Source organism: Xenopus laevis, chromosome 3S, assembly GCF_017654675.1.
Source record: "Xenopus laevis strain J_2021 chromosome 3S, Xenopus_laevis_v10.1, whole genome shotgun sequence".
NCBI classification, from domain to species: Eukaryota; Metazoa; Chordata; class Amphibia; order Anura; family Pipidae; genus Xenopus; species Xenopus laevis.
This window is the reverse complement of record NC_054376.1, coordinates 9,172,693-9,187,424: the sequence shown is the minus strand read 5'-3', so window position 1 is coordinate 9,187,424 and position 14,732 is coordinate 9,172,693. Positions and strand designations below refer to the sequence as shown.

Here is a 14,732-nt window from a genome sequence, read left to right as displayed (position 1 = left end):
CTGAATCCATTTCTCAAAAGAGCAAACACATTTTTTTATATTCAATTTTGAAATCTGACATGGGGCTAGACATATTGTCAATTTCCCAGCTGCCCCTGGTCATGTGACTTGTGCTCTGATAAACTTCAATCACTCTTTACTGCTGTACTGCAAGTTGGAGTGATATCACCCCCTCCCTTTCCCCCCCCCCAGCAGCCAAACAAAAGAACAATGGGAAGGTAACCAGATAGCAGCTCCCTAACACAAGATAACAGCTGTAGTAAAGTTTTGGAAACACTCACAAACGCAGCTTAACTGCAATTAGTCTTTTATTCCATTACCAAATGGAATAAAAGCCTAATTGCAGTTAAGCTGCGTTTGTGAGTGTTTCCAAAACTTTACTACAGATTGAATCTATAAAGGGATGCCAGAGGCGGAGCACCCAAGGAATCACCACAAGAAAAATTTTGAAATAATGCAAACCAGTGTAAAAAGTTGTTTGGAACAAGATAACAGCTGCCTGGTAGATCTAAGAACAGCACTCAATAGTAAAAACCCATGTCCCACTGAGACACATTCAGTTACATTGAGAAGGAAAAACAGCAGCCTGCCAGAAAGCATTTCTCTCCTGAAGTGCAGGCACACGTCACATGACTTGGGGCAGCTGGGAAATTGACAAAATGTCTAGCCCCATGTCAGATTTTAAAATTAAATATAAAAAAATCTGTTTGCTCTTTTGAGAAATGGATTTCAGTGCAGAATTCTGCTGGAGCAGCACTATTAACTGATTCATTTTGAAAAAAAAAAATTTCCCATGACAGTATCCCTTTAAATATTATATAAACAGTTGTGTTCAGAATAATAGCCGTGTGTTTAACTAAACGAATAAAGCTCAAAATCCTTCTAGTAGCTTTTACTTTCATACACGCAAATGCATTGGGAACACTGCACATTCTATTCCTGTTCAAAACATGAAGAAAAATTTCAAATTTGTATTCCTTCACAACAAGTGTAGAAAAGGGAATACTGGGCTGTTCAAAAAAAAAAAAAAATAGTGTCTGCATTCTTCTTTACAAACCCAAATATCCATTGTATAAACTGGAAAATGTTGCAAGATTTTGCTTTCCTTTGAATCATTGAACTAATATTTAGGTCAGATTCAGAGAGATTAGTCCCCCAGTGGCAAATCTTTCTTTGGGGCAACTAATCTCTTTGAACTGCCTTTCCCTGTAAATTGCCAGCGGGATGGCACTTGGAGCGATTCATTTTCCAAAGCAGTCAGAAGTTTCCTTTGGAAAATAAAGCAATCTGAGTGCCATCCCGCCAGCGATATACATTCTAGCCGACGGGAATGCAGTTCGGGAGATTAGTCACCCTGAAGAAGAGGAAATTTGTTGCCGGGCGACTAATCTCCCCGAATTGGACAATGTGTCTCTGCCCTAACGTGTATTGTTGTCTGTCATTTGGTCCCACTTGAAGATGGAGTGGCCCTTAAAACAAACTTTTTACCATGTTGGAGACAGCATTTATTCTGGATAACGGATCCCATCCCTGTACATTATTATACAGAAAAAGGAAATCCTCTCAAACAATTTATATGATTTGATTAGAACGGAGTTTATGGTAGAAGGCCAGTTCTGGATAACGGATCCCATCCCTGTACATTATTACACAGAAAAAGGAAATCCTCTCAAACAATTTATATTATTTGATTAGAACGGAGTTTATGGTAGACGGCCATTTCTGGATAACGGGTTTCTGGATAACGGATCCCATCCCTGTACATTATTACACAGAAAAAGGAAATCCTCTCAAACAATTTATATTATTTGATTAGAACGGAGTTTATGGTAGACGGCCATTTCTGGATAACGGGTTTCTGGATAACGGATCCCATCCCTGTACATTATTACACAGAAAAAAGCAATCCTCTTGAAAAAACAATTGATATTATTTGATTAGAACGGAGTTTATGGTAGACGGCCATTTCTAGATAACGGGTTTCTGGATAACGGATCCCATCCCTGTACATTATTACACAGAAAAAGGAAATCCTCTCGAACAATTTATATTATTTGATTAGAACGGAGTTTATGGTAGACGGCCATTTCTAGATAATGGGTTTCTGGATAACGGATCCCATCCCTGTACATTATTACACAGAAAAAGGAAATCCTCTCAAACAATTTATATTATTTGATTAGAACGGAGTTAATGGTAGACGGCCATTTCTAGATAACGGGTTTCTGGATAATGGATCCCATCCCTGTACATTATTACACAGAAAAAGGAAATCCTTTCAAACAATTTATATTATTTGATTAGAACGGAGTTTATGGTAGGCAGCCATTTCTGGATAACGGATCCCATCCCTGTACATTATTATACAGAAAAAGGAAATCCTCTCAAACAATTTATATGATTTGATTAGAACGGAGTTTATGGTAGAAGGCCAGTTCTGGATAACGGATCCCATCCCTGTACATTATTACACAGAAAAAGGAAATCCTCTCAAACAATTTATATGATTTGATTAGAACGGAGTTTATGGTAGAAGGCCAGTTCTGGATAACGGATCCCATCCCTGTACATTATTACACAGAAAAAGGAAATCCTCTCAAACAATTTATATTATTTGATTAGAACGGAGTTTATGGTAAGCGGCCATTTCTGGATAACGGATCCCATCCCTGTACATTATTACACAGAAAAAGGAAATCCTCTCACACAATTTATATGATTTGATTAGAACGGAGTTTATGGTAGAAGGCCATTTAATATTTATTTAATTATTTAATATTTCTGCAAAAAACCCCAAAAATCCCTCCCTTCCACTTGCTGCTCCTTGAAATCCCAGGCGGTGTTCTCAGCTCACTTCGCTGTAGGACAGGAACCAATCAGCAGCTAGCAGGACCTGACAGGGAAATGAATCCTGTCTGGGCGTGTGTTTGACTGCAGGGCTGTGATTGGCTGTTGACTGCAGGGCTGTGATTGGCTGTCCCCCTCCTGGGCTTCAGGCCAGACCGTTAGGACGCGACCACCCGTCATTTGACAAGCAGACAGTGAGCAGGCAACACCTATCTGGAGCTCCGATGGGGGTTTTTTTTTTAAAGAGAATTTGGAGGATCTCTCTGGGGAGAATTTCTCTCAGGGTCGCTACTGGAGAGTTGCAAAAGGTCTCTCGGCAACTTCCAAGTTGCCTCCTGAGATATATTTTGCAACTCTCCAGTTTCCTATACTTAACACTGTTAAATATAGGAAAGTGGAGAGAAGCAAAAGTCCTCAATGTTTAAATATAGGAAACTCTCAAGTTGTCTATATTTAACACTGAGGACTTTTGCTTCTCTCCACTTTCCTATATTTAACATTGTGCTCTGTGAAACAACTGTGGGATATTAATGTTGGTTGTTATACTTACCATCTATGATTTTCAGAGAGTTACATTGATATTTACATTGATGATTACATTCAGGTCTGTAGAGAGAGGTACTGTCATGGGGTGCTGGGGTCCCCTAATTTTTTTATATCAAATTTAATAAAAAAAAAAACATTTTGGGAAACAGAAACATGCTATGGTGTGAGGGAACCCTATAGTCCTGTTGGGGTGCTGGGATCCCCAAAAAATGTTATATCAAATTTAGTTAAGGAAAAAAAAATATTTTGGGAGACAGAAACATGTTATGGTGTGAGGGACCCCCTATAGTCCTGTTGGGGTGCTGGGATCCCCAATTTTTTTTTTACAGAATTGATGAAACAAAAAAAGAAAAAAATTCAAGTAATTTTACTCATTTTTATTATTAGAATATATATACAATGGTATACACATCAATCTTTAAATATTATCAATATTAAATAATCTTTATTAGAAATCAATATCATTCAATATATATTTAACTATAAAAAGCAAACCCTTCATGTCAATCTGGAAATAGTTTAAAAAAAAAATAAACTTACAAAATCAAAATTCACCCCTTTCCAGCCTGTGAAAAAAAACAAGGGGGGAGAGTGACTAAAAATGTGCAGCTGTGAGTTCCATGTGTCTGGGTAAGTTTTGTAGCTTGCTCCCCTGTCCGCAGCTTGTGGAAGTCCTAAGGGGAAAAGCGTTTGTTTGTGTCCAGCCGCGAGTTGAAGTTTCCTGGGCGAGTTAGGCAGCTTTCTCCCGTGCTTGCGTCTTGGTCAATGGCGGGAATGAGACAGGGTAGTTACAAACAGTGTAACTTTGTTCCCAGCTTGTGGAAGGGATGCAATTCTCAGTAGCCACCACTAGATGTCCCACTTGTCTACAAAGTGGCTGCTAGCAGGAGCTGTGGGGGGAAGGATGAAACCACAGCGCTGGGCTTCTCCTATACAATTGAATAGGGTGGGGGAAGATTCATTAGCATCTGTATTCAGGGGAACAATGGCCTTGGCTACATCATTAGCAAACGTATACCTGGTGGTGGGGTGTGGGGAGAATGTGTATTCAAAAGCCAAAGGATGGTTTCTATCTCTATTGCTACAAATATATACACACACACACACATTTATATATATAAATATATTTGCCAATGTCATGTCATACTGAAATGATAAGTGGGGAGGGAGCTATTCCTACATTCTGGCTTCTCCCATTATCTATTGCTGCCTATAACAGCCTGGCTACACTGGTGTCCCAATAACAAGTTCAGATGAGTCTTTTAGCACTGCCACCTTCCAGTTGGTCTGCCTGTATGTACTTGCATGGCACTGCCAGGTACAACTGTGGTCATAAGACTGGCTGCTACTCACTTGAGGGGTACATGGGGCACTACTTTGTTTCTCCATGTGTTGAAATTTTGAAATCTTCATGGGTGCTCAATATAAAGTTTATGGGGATACATTTAATGCCTGGGGTGGCAGGGTAGTGTTTCGGGGTGCACAGGGTCCCCATTTTTTTCCAAGTGTGGGAGTGACTCCATGCATACAAGGGGTTAATTTACTGAATGGGTGGTGTACCTTTCATTTAAAGCATCTGGACCCTTGAAGTTCTAGAACCTACTGAATCCCTGGGACAGTCAGCTAGCATCATTGCTTGTGAGAAACATTGCTTGGGGAAATGCCTAACCCTAATACACTGGCTTTCCTCTGGGCCCTTGAATTGCTAGGGCTCACTGAAGCCAGGGAGGGGATTCTGGTCTGTTACTGCCAGCAATAGTCATGTCATAATATTGGTAGAATATTGAGTCAGTCACAGCAGTGGTTAGCAGTACACAGACTGTATACCTCCTAGCTGCTCACCTGGTTGGGGGGAGGTGGGGGGGATGTTTGCTGGCAGGAGCTAAACGATGGCTTGTGCTCAGCTCATTAGCAATTGAAAGACCCAGCCCTGCACAGCTCTTTCCCAACCATCTCAAAGAATACAACCCCCATCATGCTTTCTGTTGGTGCTGGGCCCTTACTGCCAGCAATATTCCTGCTATAATGAAGACAGTGGGATCATGGTAGTTGTAGTTTACACTGGTAGTTTACCTGCAGCTTTCCACAACGGTCCCATCAACCTCAGCTATTTGGGCAGTGAGATAGAGATCGCTGTTGTGCTAATCTGGGGTTAGCATACACATCCCAGCATGCTTGCTAGCCCCAATATAACCTGTACATTGCTGGCACTAGCATTCTGGCCAAATCTGTATGCCATGTTAATGAGGGGTCCTATCATACAGAAACCTTCCAGGTGGATTGCCTATATGTTAACCTTGCCATCTCTCATTCACAAAAGCAGTATGGCAGTTCTGGCAGACATGCCAGGCCAGTGCAAGTTTACCTAAAAGTGCATGGCCCATCCAAGGCTATCATCTTGGCCCTCAAATTGCTAGGGCTCACTGAAGCCCAGTGATGGGATGCAAGGGGCTTGTGACATGCTGAGGTCCTTTGCAGCTGTAGAGACCCTGAGATTCGGGTGTATTTATCTCAGGCAATTCCCCTGTAGTATTTGGACACCTAAGGGCCCTTTAGTTAATTCAGGCAGCTATGTCCCTTGCTGGGTCCATATTAGTACATGGAGTTTGTCCACTAGATGGCACTGTTGGTTAATATAAAAGGGGTTAGCACCATGAGGTCTGGGTCTGTCCTGGGACTTTGCCTCAGTGTGAGGTACTACAGGTCTGCCGAGAAAGTTAGTGAAGTGTAAGATAGTGATAGTAGTACTGTAATAGTCGCTCTAGGAGTGAAAGTCAGCTCAGGGTAGCTAGTGAGCAGATGTGGCTCCAACGAGGAGGTGTAGTGGGGTTAGGACCCCGTGGTATTTGAACCACTAGTGCAGGGACTACAGTGGGTGAGTTGAGGACCAGATAGGGTACCAAGACCCAAGACCCCAGGCTGAATACAGTGGGTGAGGTGAGGATCAAGTCCGGTGCCAAGATACAAGACCTCAGGCTGAGAAACCCTTGCCTTAGTGCTTCACCAGAGGGATAGTGCCTAGTGAGAGTGGTAACTATTCCCCACGTCTATTGTTGCTGTAATACTAAATACTAGCCCGTTTGCTGCACCCTGTACTCTCTAGAGGGATTATTGCTGACGTGAAGCTATTCTATGATAACTGTGAACATCAAAGTGCCTGTGAACTACTACCTTGTTACTGTTCTCTGTAAATAAACCAGTTATAGTTTACTGCAAAGGACTTGTCTGGCTGAATCTACTGCTGCATTTATCCACACCAGGTACCGGGAGTTGCACGGGTACACTGGGGGTCTGGGGCACACTACAAGCAGTGTTAGCCTGGTCACACACAGCCTTAATACACAGCAAAAGTACACTCAAGGGTGTGCTACACAGCATTGTGAAAAATGGCCTAAGGTCCCCCTACAGCCAGACATGAATGATAAAGCAGTGAGAGTTACTGGCCCATCCAAGACATCCAAGAAATGAATATAGTGCAGTATATCTTTGTTGCAGGGAATTCACCCAGTGCTCACGTTTCTAAAGGAGGCAACCTCTAGGACCCTGCAGCATGCCAAAATCATACATGCGAGTGCCCCATAAGAGAAAATTGTGAGTGCAATGTTTTTTTTTTAATAACGTTTTATTAAAGTAGCATTACACTATCTTTTGGTTTTATCTTTTGCCTTGGGGGGTCTGAGCGACCGGGACATCAGGACAGAGAGCACCACGAGGACTTGTTATATGCGCTACACCACAACAGTGGTCAGTGAGTAGGCATTTTTGCCAATGGTGGAGGAATTAAGACTTTCTGCACAGGATTGATGGTTTTTTTAAATATTAATCCACCCCTATGTGAATAATATTATAATATATGTAAAGAGGATACCCCTGGTATAAGAAGGAGGGGGGACACTCCTTTAGCATGCTGGGGTCCTTTGCAGCAGTGACAGAAAAAGGTGTAAGGTCCCCCTTTAGCCCAGCATAAATGTCAGACCAGTGAGAGTTACTGGCCCATCCAAGGCTGTCTTCTGGGCCCTGGAATTGCTTGGGCCCACTGAAGCCCGGTAAGGGGAGCTATGACAAACTGCTATCACCTTCTGATGAGCAGCTAGATGCAATTGGAGTTCCTATTGATGAGAATACACAAGAGATATAAATAAAGGAGCATTAATTAATTTTAAATCTCTTTTTATTAAATTTGTAAATTTTCCAGAGGGTACAGAAAAAAAAGGGAAACGGGGAAAGAAAATGAACATAAAAAGAACATAAAAGAGAAACAAAATTACACACCTTAGCACTTAAAACTCAAAGCACAAATAAACATTTTCAAAACAAACAACCCCCCCAACAAAAACTCCCAGCCAAATATTTCTATTTGGCTACCAGTCATTAAAAATGCTGCAGAATCCAAAACAGGGCAAGGTTTCTCCCATCTGACATATTCATTAGACGAACAATCTCTTCCAACTCTCTTGATGGTTTATGGTGCTAATGTCTCATCTACATCTGTTATGAGGAAATCTGCAGATGCCAATGCATTCCACCAATCTTTTCAAACTTTCAAACTTTTATCCAGCTGAATTCATGCTCACTCCACTTGACACGTGTTTAGAAACCTGGTTTGCTATCAACGTGGCTTTATGGTTTCCAGAATATCCCGTATCCGTGGTAAGTTGGTCTTCCATGCATGGCCTTCGATACATTCTCTCACTCTCTCTTCATTTGGTTTCTGATATTTGAAAATTCCTAGAATGGATGGGTGTAAGAGAAAGAATTATTAGATATTCACAAACGTATACATTCAGTGATTGCACATAGTTACATAGTTAAATTGGGTTGAAAAAAGACAACGTCCATCAAGTTCAACCCCTCCAAATGAAAACCCAGCATCCATACACACACCCCTCTATACTGTCACATAAATGATATATACCCATACTTATACTAACTATAGAGTTTAGTATCACAATAGCCTTTGTATTATGTCTGTCCAAGAAATCATCCAAGCCATTCTTAAATGCATTAACTGAATCAGCCATCACAACTTCACCCGGCAGTGCATTCCACAACCTCACTGTCCTGACTGGGAAGAACCCCCTAAACTGTGAAAACATACAACAATTTTGGAAGACTTACCAGCAACATAATCCACCCTCATCTTGTTCTGTAGTTTTCTCCATCGATCATAACAGTACTGGCCATAATCATGGGAAAAGGCTAACGCTGCCTTTAAGCAAGGAGGATTTGCATCATGGGTGACTGGACGGGCTTTTTTGAATCTCTCAAAAGCATTCTCCCTCAAGTCTCGAGAGACTACTGTACTTTCCGTTTCCAGTGGCTGCTGTGGCATCTGTTTAAACCTGTTAAATGGATAATGAGAATGAAACCGGTGGTTAGTATAAATCATAATTTATCAGTATTTAAAACAAAATTGCATACAGAAAACCATGTAAATGCTCTATATCAACTTACCTTGATGTCGAAGCCTGGGGGCCATACAATGCCTTCTTCATGACTTCTGCCGCTTCTACCATATTTTCAAATGGTCTTCTCTCGTAAACCCCTTTCCGGCAGTCAAATTTGAATGGCCCAGCATCTTGGCAAACGAGTACCTCTCTGCATCAGTTTTTAAGTGGGAGGCCATGTATGTCTCCATTCTTCTTCTAGCCTCTTGACTAGTCACAGGGCGCAAATTAAACCTATGGAAAAAAATATATGTTCAGAAATATAAACGTTGAATAAGTGCTAAACTTAGCTTGTAAGCCTGTACCAGTATTCACCGGATGGTTATAGTTTTTGAGAAGAACTATTTGCATTACAACATGTATACTTACTTCTGATGAAGTCTAGCATGTCGTTTGTCACACTGTGAATCGGCTCCCCTGATGATGAGATGAAGAATGTCCTTCGGGCTTGTCCCACTCCTGATAAAGGATGGCCGTATTTTTTTATAGAACACATCAAAACCACTGAAACGACACAAAAGAAAGTCCAGTTGAAAAAACAATGCTCTGCAACACACTGTCACAAATTGCAACTGTTCACTTCAGACATATACCTGTTCTTCTTCTTCTTCTAAAAGTACAGTGGCGACTTGCTGTGTAGCAGTCTTATGTTTTTTTACAGCAATGGCCATACGTGTCTTGCAGTCCGACAATTTCCTGTTGCGCCATTCTTCAACCTATATGCAAATAAGACACAAGGATCAGTAAAATGCCAAACAGTGCAAGTTAACAGCATGGCATTAACTCAAGGGATGAAAACATAATTATGCCTCTTTATAGGTCCCTGGTGAGGCCTCATCTGGAGTATGCAGTGCATTTTTGAACTCCAGTGCTTCAGAGGGATATAAATGAGCTGGAGAGAGTGCAGAGACTAAGTGCAACTAAACTGGTTAGAGGGAGGGAAGAGTTAAATGAGACTGGGAGACTGTCAAGGTTGGGATTGTTTTCTCGGGAAAAAAGGCTCTTGCAAGGGGATATGATTACACTTTATAAATACATTAGAGGACATTATAGACAAATAGCAGGGGACCTTTTTACCCATAAAGAGGATCACCGTACCAGAGGCCTCCCCTTTAGACTAGAAGAAAAGAACTTTCATTTAGAAACATAGGGGTTCTTCCAGTCAGGACAGTGAGGTTGTGGAATGCACTGCCGGGTGATGTTGTGATGGCATGATTCAGTTAATGCCTTAAGAATGGCTTGGATGATTTTTTGGACAGACATAATATAAAGGCTATTGTGATACTTAACTCTATAGTTAGTATAGGTATGGGTATATATAATTTATGTGAAAAGAGGGGAGGGGTGTGTGTATGGATGCTGGGATTTCATTTGGAGGGGTTGAACTTGATGGACCTTTTTTCAACCCAATTTAACTATGTTACTATGTAACTATGTAACAGGGCATAAAAAGCATGTCAGTAGAAAAAAATGCAACATGGATACTCACAGTCATATTCTGCACAACTCCTGGTCGCTGGAGTTGCTTTAGGACAACTATTGCCTCCAAGTAATAGAGGACAACACACTTTTCTTTATCCAAAAGTGTTCCACCCATCTTGGCCTTCTTTATCAGCTGCTCGATCGTTGGCCTTGCCACTGCGAGAATCCTCTGACACTCCACTGGGTCCTTTTTTCCAGATGTCATGTAGTCATACCTGTAAATAGGGATGGTAAAGGTTACAAACCAAACGCAAACACACAAACATCCAAACTAGATGCACAGGTACTAAAGCATACTTACTTTTTCCCCACAGTCTCAGCTGAAATTCCTTTGCTCAGCTTTCCCTGTAGACCCTCAGTCATCTTGAGAAACAGCTTACATCTTTCCACTGTTTCTTTAGATTGATGTGATGAAGTTAGAGTATTCATCTGAGACCGAACAAACCTTTTAATGTGCTTCAGGTAGGTGAACTGAGTGGCATGACTGTTCCCCAAACTTGCCAGTTCAGTAAAAAAAGCCACTGCCTTCTCTGCCTTCGGTGTATCATCCAGGAACTTTAAGGAGGGTTTGGAGGGGTCCACAAAATATAAAAACCTGGCCACATTTCCAACCTAAAATTAGACATGTGGAAAAAATCATTATGAGGAAATGGGAACAGCAAAAAAAAAAACAGCAAGCGCTACATAGACAGGTGTAAATCTTACCTCTTGTGACCATCTTCTAACTCGTAATTCTTGCTGAAGAAATGTTCGGAAACTAACAAGAAGATCACATTCAAGAGAGTGTTTCCTGTACATCCCGGCTGCCTTCATTTTTTTCTTCAGCAGAATTAGATGTGACTCTGTCTTGCTCCTAGCCCAAAGAAAAACACATTTAGAAATGATTGAAAATCTGAACACCTATTACAGCATGGACGTGTGAAGCTTAAATATGCTTGTGTAAAGTTAACTTACTGGTCCAAATTTGGGGGGTTGTGGAAGCACTCTTAAGGAGAAGGAAAAGATACGGAGGCATTTACCAATGATTGCTTCCATGGCAACTAGAATTCTATAATTATTCAGTATAAATGCCTATCATGAGTTAACTCAAAAACTCTCTGTTTGTTTACAAAGTAGCTGCATATAAGTTGGGCTACTATCACTCCTGCCTTGAGTCCTCTTCTTGCTCTGGCTCAATTCAGTAAGAAGGAGGCTCGCGCATAGAGAGCATACTGAGCATGCTCTTGCCCAGGGCAATGAGGTTTAAGCTGAAGGCAGGAAGTCTGATACAGAAGCCCATGTGTACACAATAGAAGGAAAGAAATGCAGTATTTCTTTTGACAGGGGACTCAGAGCAACATTACTTTGGGGGTTTACTGGTATATTTAGATGGACCTTTCTGATAAGGCTTACTTAGTTTTAACCTTTCCTTCTCCTTTAAGGCTAAATTGAAGTATATTTAAGTATAAGCGAAGTGCCACTTACAATGCTCTTCCCTGGGCCCTTGTTTTATAAGTAATTCAGTATAAATGCTAGTGCATGTGTTTACAAAAACAGGGGTTTTAGGTTACAAAGTTATGATCATAAAGTTGAGAAGCCACCATACCTCATCAAGCTAAACCCCATATGGCGGTCCCTAACTTCTTTAGCTCTGGTCATAGTAAAAAAAGACAATTCCCTGCATAGTAGCATTACCTGATTCAGTATGTGTTGGTTTCAGTGTGAAGGCTAAAATCCTCCCCCGCCAATAAGTCTTTTAAGAGACAGTGATTGCCTAAACCAACCAATGCTTCCGGCTAATACAATATACAAATTTGGGGGGTTGTGGAAGCACTCTTAAGGCTAAATTGAAGTATATTTAAGTATGAGGGAAGTGCCACTTACAATGCACTTCCCTGGGCCCCTGTTTTATAAGTAATTCAGTATAAATGTAAAATCTGAACACCTATTACAGCATGGACGTGTGAATCTTAAATATGCTTGTGTAAAGTTAACTTACTGGTCCAGCTTTTTTGGATTTTCATCATCATCATTATCATCAGTCGATGGGCCTGCATGGTTCTCCTTGTCTGACTCAACAGGGCTATAACAATACAAATCAACAAAAAAGATTAACACATACTACTGTGTAGACATGATCAATAGAATTCTTAATGAATCAGATGTCAATTGAGCATAGGACTGGCCAAATATGGGATGAGTTTATTATTAAATTTATTGAATATATGGACAAACAATTCCTGTTTTGCTTAAAGGGTAAGGCATTTTTTAATAGCAGTATGCACAAAATGTCTCTGTCTTAAATATATTGATAATGGGTTGAGTGCAGAGGACTCTTGCTTCTACTATATGTATTTTGTGGTCACAACCTCATTGCACCCCTGCTTAATGTTTTTAAAAGTTAGTGGTTGAGCACAACTTTCCCTTGTATGTAGACAGGTGTAGATTAGATGTACATGTGCCAATTATACTTACATGTCCAGCTTTTTAAAAGATCCTCGTGTCTCCACCTCTTTTTATTTACAGGGCCTCAATGTCCTCCTCTTCTGACTCATGGGGCTAAAATCAAGATCAACAACAGTTAAGAAAGGATTGAAACAAAAAAATGCATGCATATTACGAAAGTATAGGCAAATATTAGACGTATGCCTAAAGTATAAGTATAGAAGTTGGACAACTGGTCCGGTGTTTCAGCTAATAGGGTTTTGCACTTTTTCAGCGTCACTGCGATTGCTCTGCTTAATAGTGACTTGACAATATATTAATTACAAATCATACATGTTTCAGAACAATGATAACAATGTCAATACTATGTAGCAGTCTTAAGATTTTAAAAGTAGAAAGGTTGAAAACTTTCAGTATAACCTTAGAGAAAGTCCATCTAATATACATAATGTCAAGAAATTTTAAAAGATCCTCGTGTCTCCACCTCTTTTTCATTTACAGGGCCTACAATGTCCTCCTCTTCTGACTCCATGGGCTAAAATAAAGATCAACAACAGTTAAGAAAGGATTGAAACAAAAAAATGCATGCATATTACGAAGTATAGGCAAATATTAGACGTATGCTAGAAGTATAAGTATAGAAGTGGACTTACTGGTCCGGCTGTTCAGCAATAGGTCGGTGTCTCTGCACTTTTTCAGCATTCACTGGGCTGGGTTTGGTCTTCTTATGTGACCTGACAGGGCGATATTAATAAAAATCAAAACACGTTCAGAAACAATGAATAACAATGTGCACGTTACTATGTAGACCGGTGAAGATTTTAAAGGAGAAGGAAATGTAAAAATTAAGTAAGCCTTAGCAGAAAAGTCCATCTAATATACCCATGTGACCTGACAGGGACGTATTGATAAAAATCAACAAAAGTTCAGAAACAATGGATAACAATGTGCAAGTTACAATGTAGACAGGTGAATATTATAAGGACACATGCCAAGTATACTTACAGGTCCAGATCTTTAAAAGGTGCCTGTCTCTCCACTACTTTGTCAGCTGCCCGATTGAGGTTCACCTTGGTTCTGTTTATATCGGATGGACGTATTCTCTCTTCCATGGGAGAGCTGTAATGCAACAATAGATTAATTGTTAAGAAGAAATAAAAACAAAATGAATATTATAGACATACATGTCTAGACACAGCAATGGCCGGAGCAATACATACCTTGCTGACTTCTCAGGCTTCCCTCTAACATAGCAGCCATTTTTCTCAAGGAAATTGACAAAAAAATCCAGAGGATCAGAATCCTTATAGTCCAGGTCTTCATATTTAACGACACTAAGCCCTTTCAGGATTGATCGCATCTTTGCTTTTGCTTCCTGCATCAGAAGCTCAATTTCTTCTGCATCTGCATCTCTCTTGCAGGCTCTTCTCAGGTGAACAGTCAAGGTTTCCTGAGTCCTGAGGCAAAACTTGCAGGCAAGAGAATGGCGGTTCTGAGTCTTCTTAGATTCCATTTTTCAAATGCAGCAAAAAATGAAGGAAAAGTTCCTGTGATTCCCAAGGAAGGCAAGATTCAGGAGCTAGTAACTTCAGTGAGTCACAAAATGAGGTATGTCTCAAATGAGAACAGGGGGGAATATTTATACCAGCCAAGAAGCATAGCAACCAATAGAAATGAAGACATGGAGACAATACCTGGCTAGATTTATGTGTATTAATCAAACCTCATTCTTTCTAGGGATTACAGTTACAGGTGTTACAGTATCTGCTACAGTTTAACATTCTTTTACACCTGTTGCTGATCTGTATGCAGGCACCAGGGGGATTAATTCAGTATTCAGTTCTTGACTGCTGGCCACCTTCACACTAGACTTATGTTATGTCACCTTCTGCTAGACGGCTAGGCCTTTGAAGCCAGTTGCCATTGTGCTTAATCACCTGACTCCAGACAAGTCCAGGGAATTAGGCTACATGCCAAGAAGCAAGA

General features: G+C 40.6%; 1 pseudogene; it reads right to left on the bottom strand.

Annotated features, from left to right (window-relative positions):
* Positions 1-7,546: 7,546 nt before the first annotated feature.
* Positions 7,547-14,259, bottom strand: LOC121402101 (annotated as a pseudogene).
* Between the last annotated feature and the right edge of the window lie 473 nt (positions 14,260-14,732).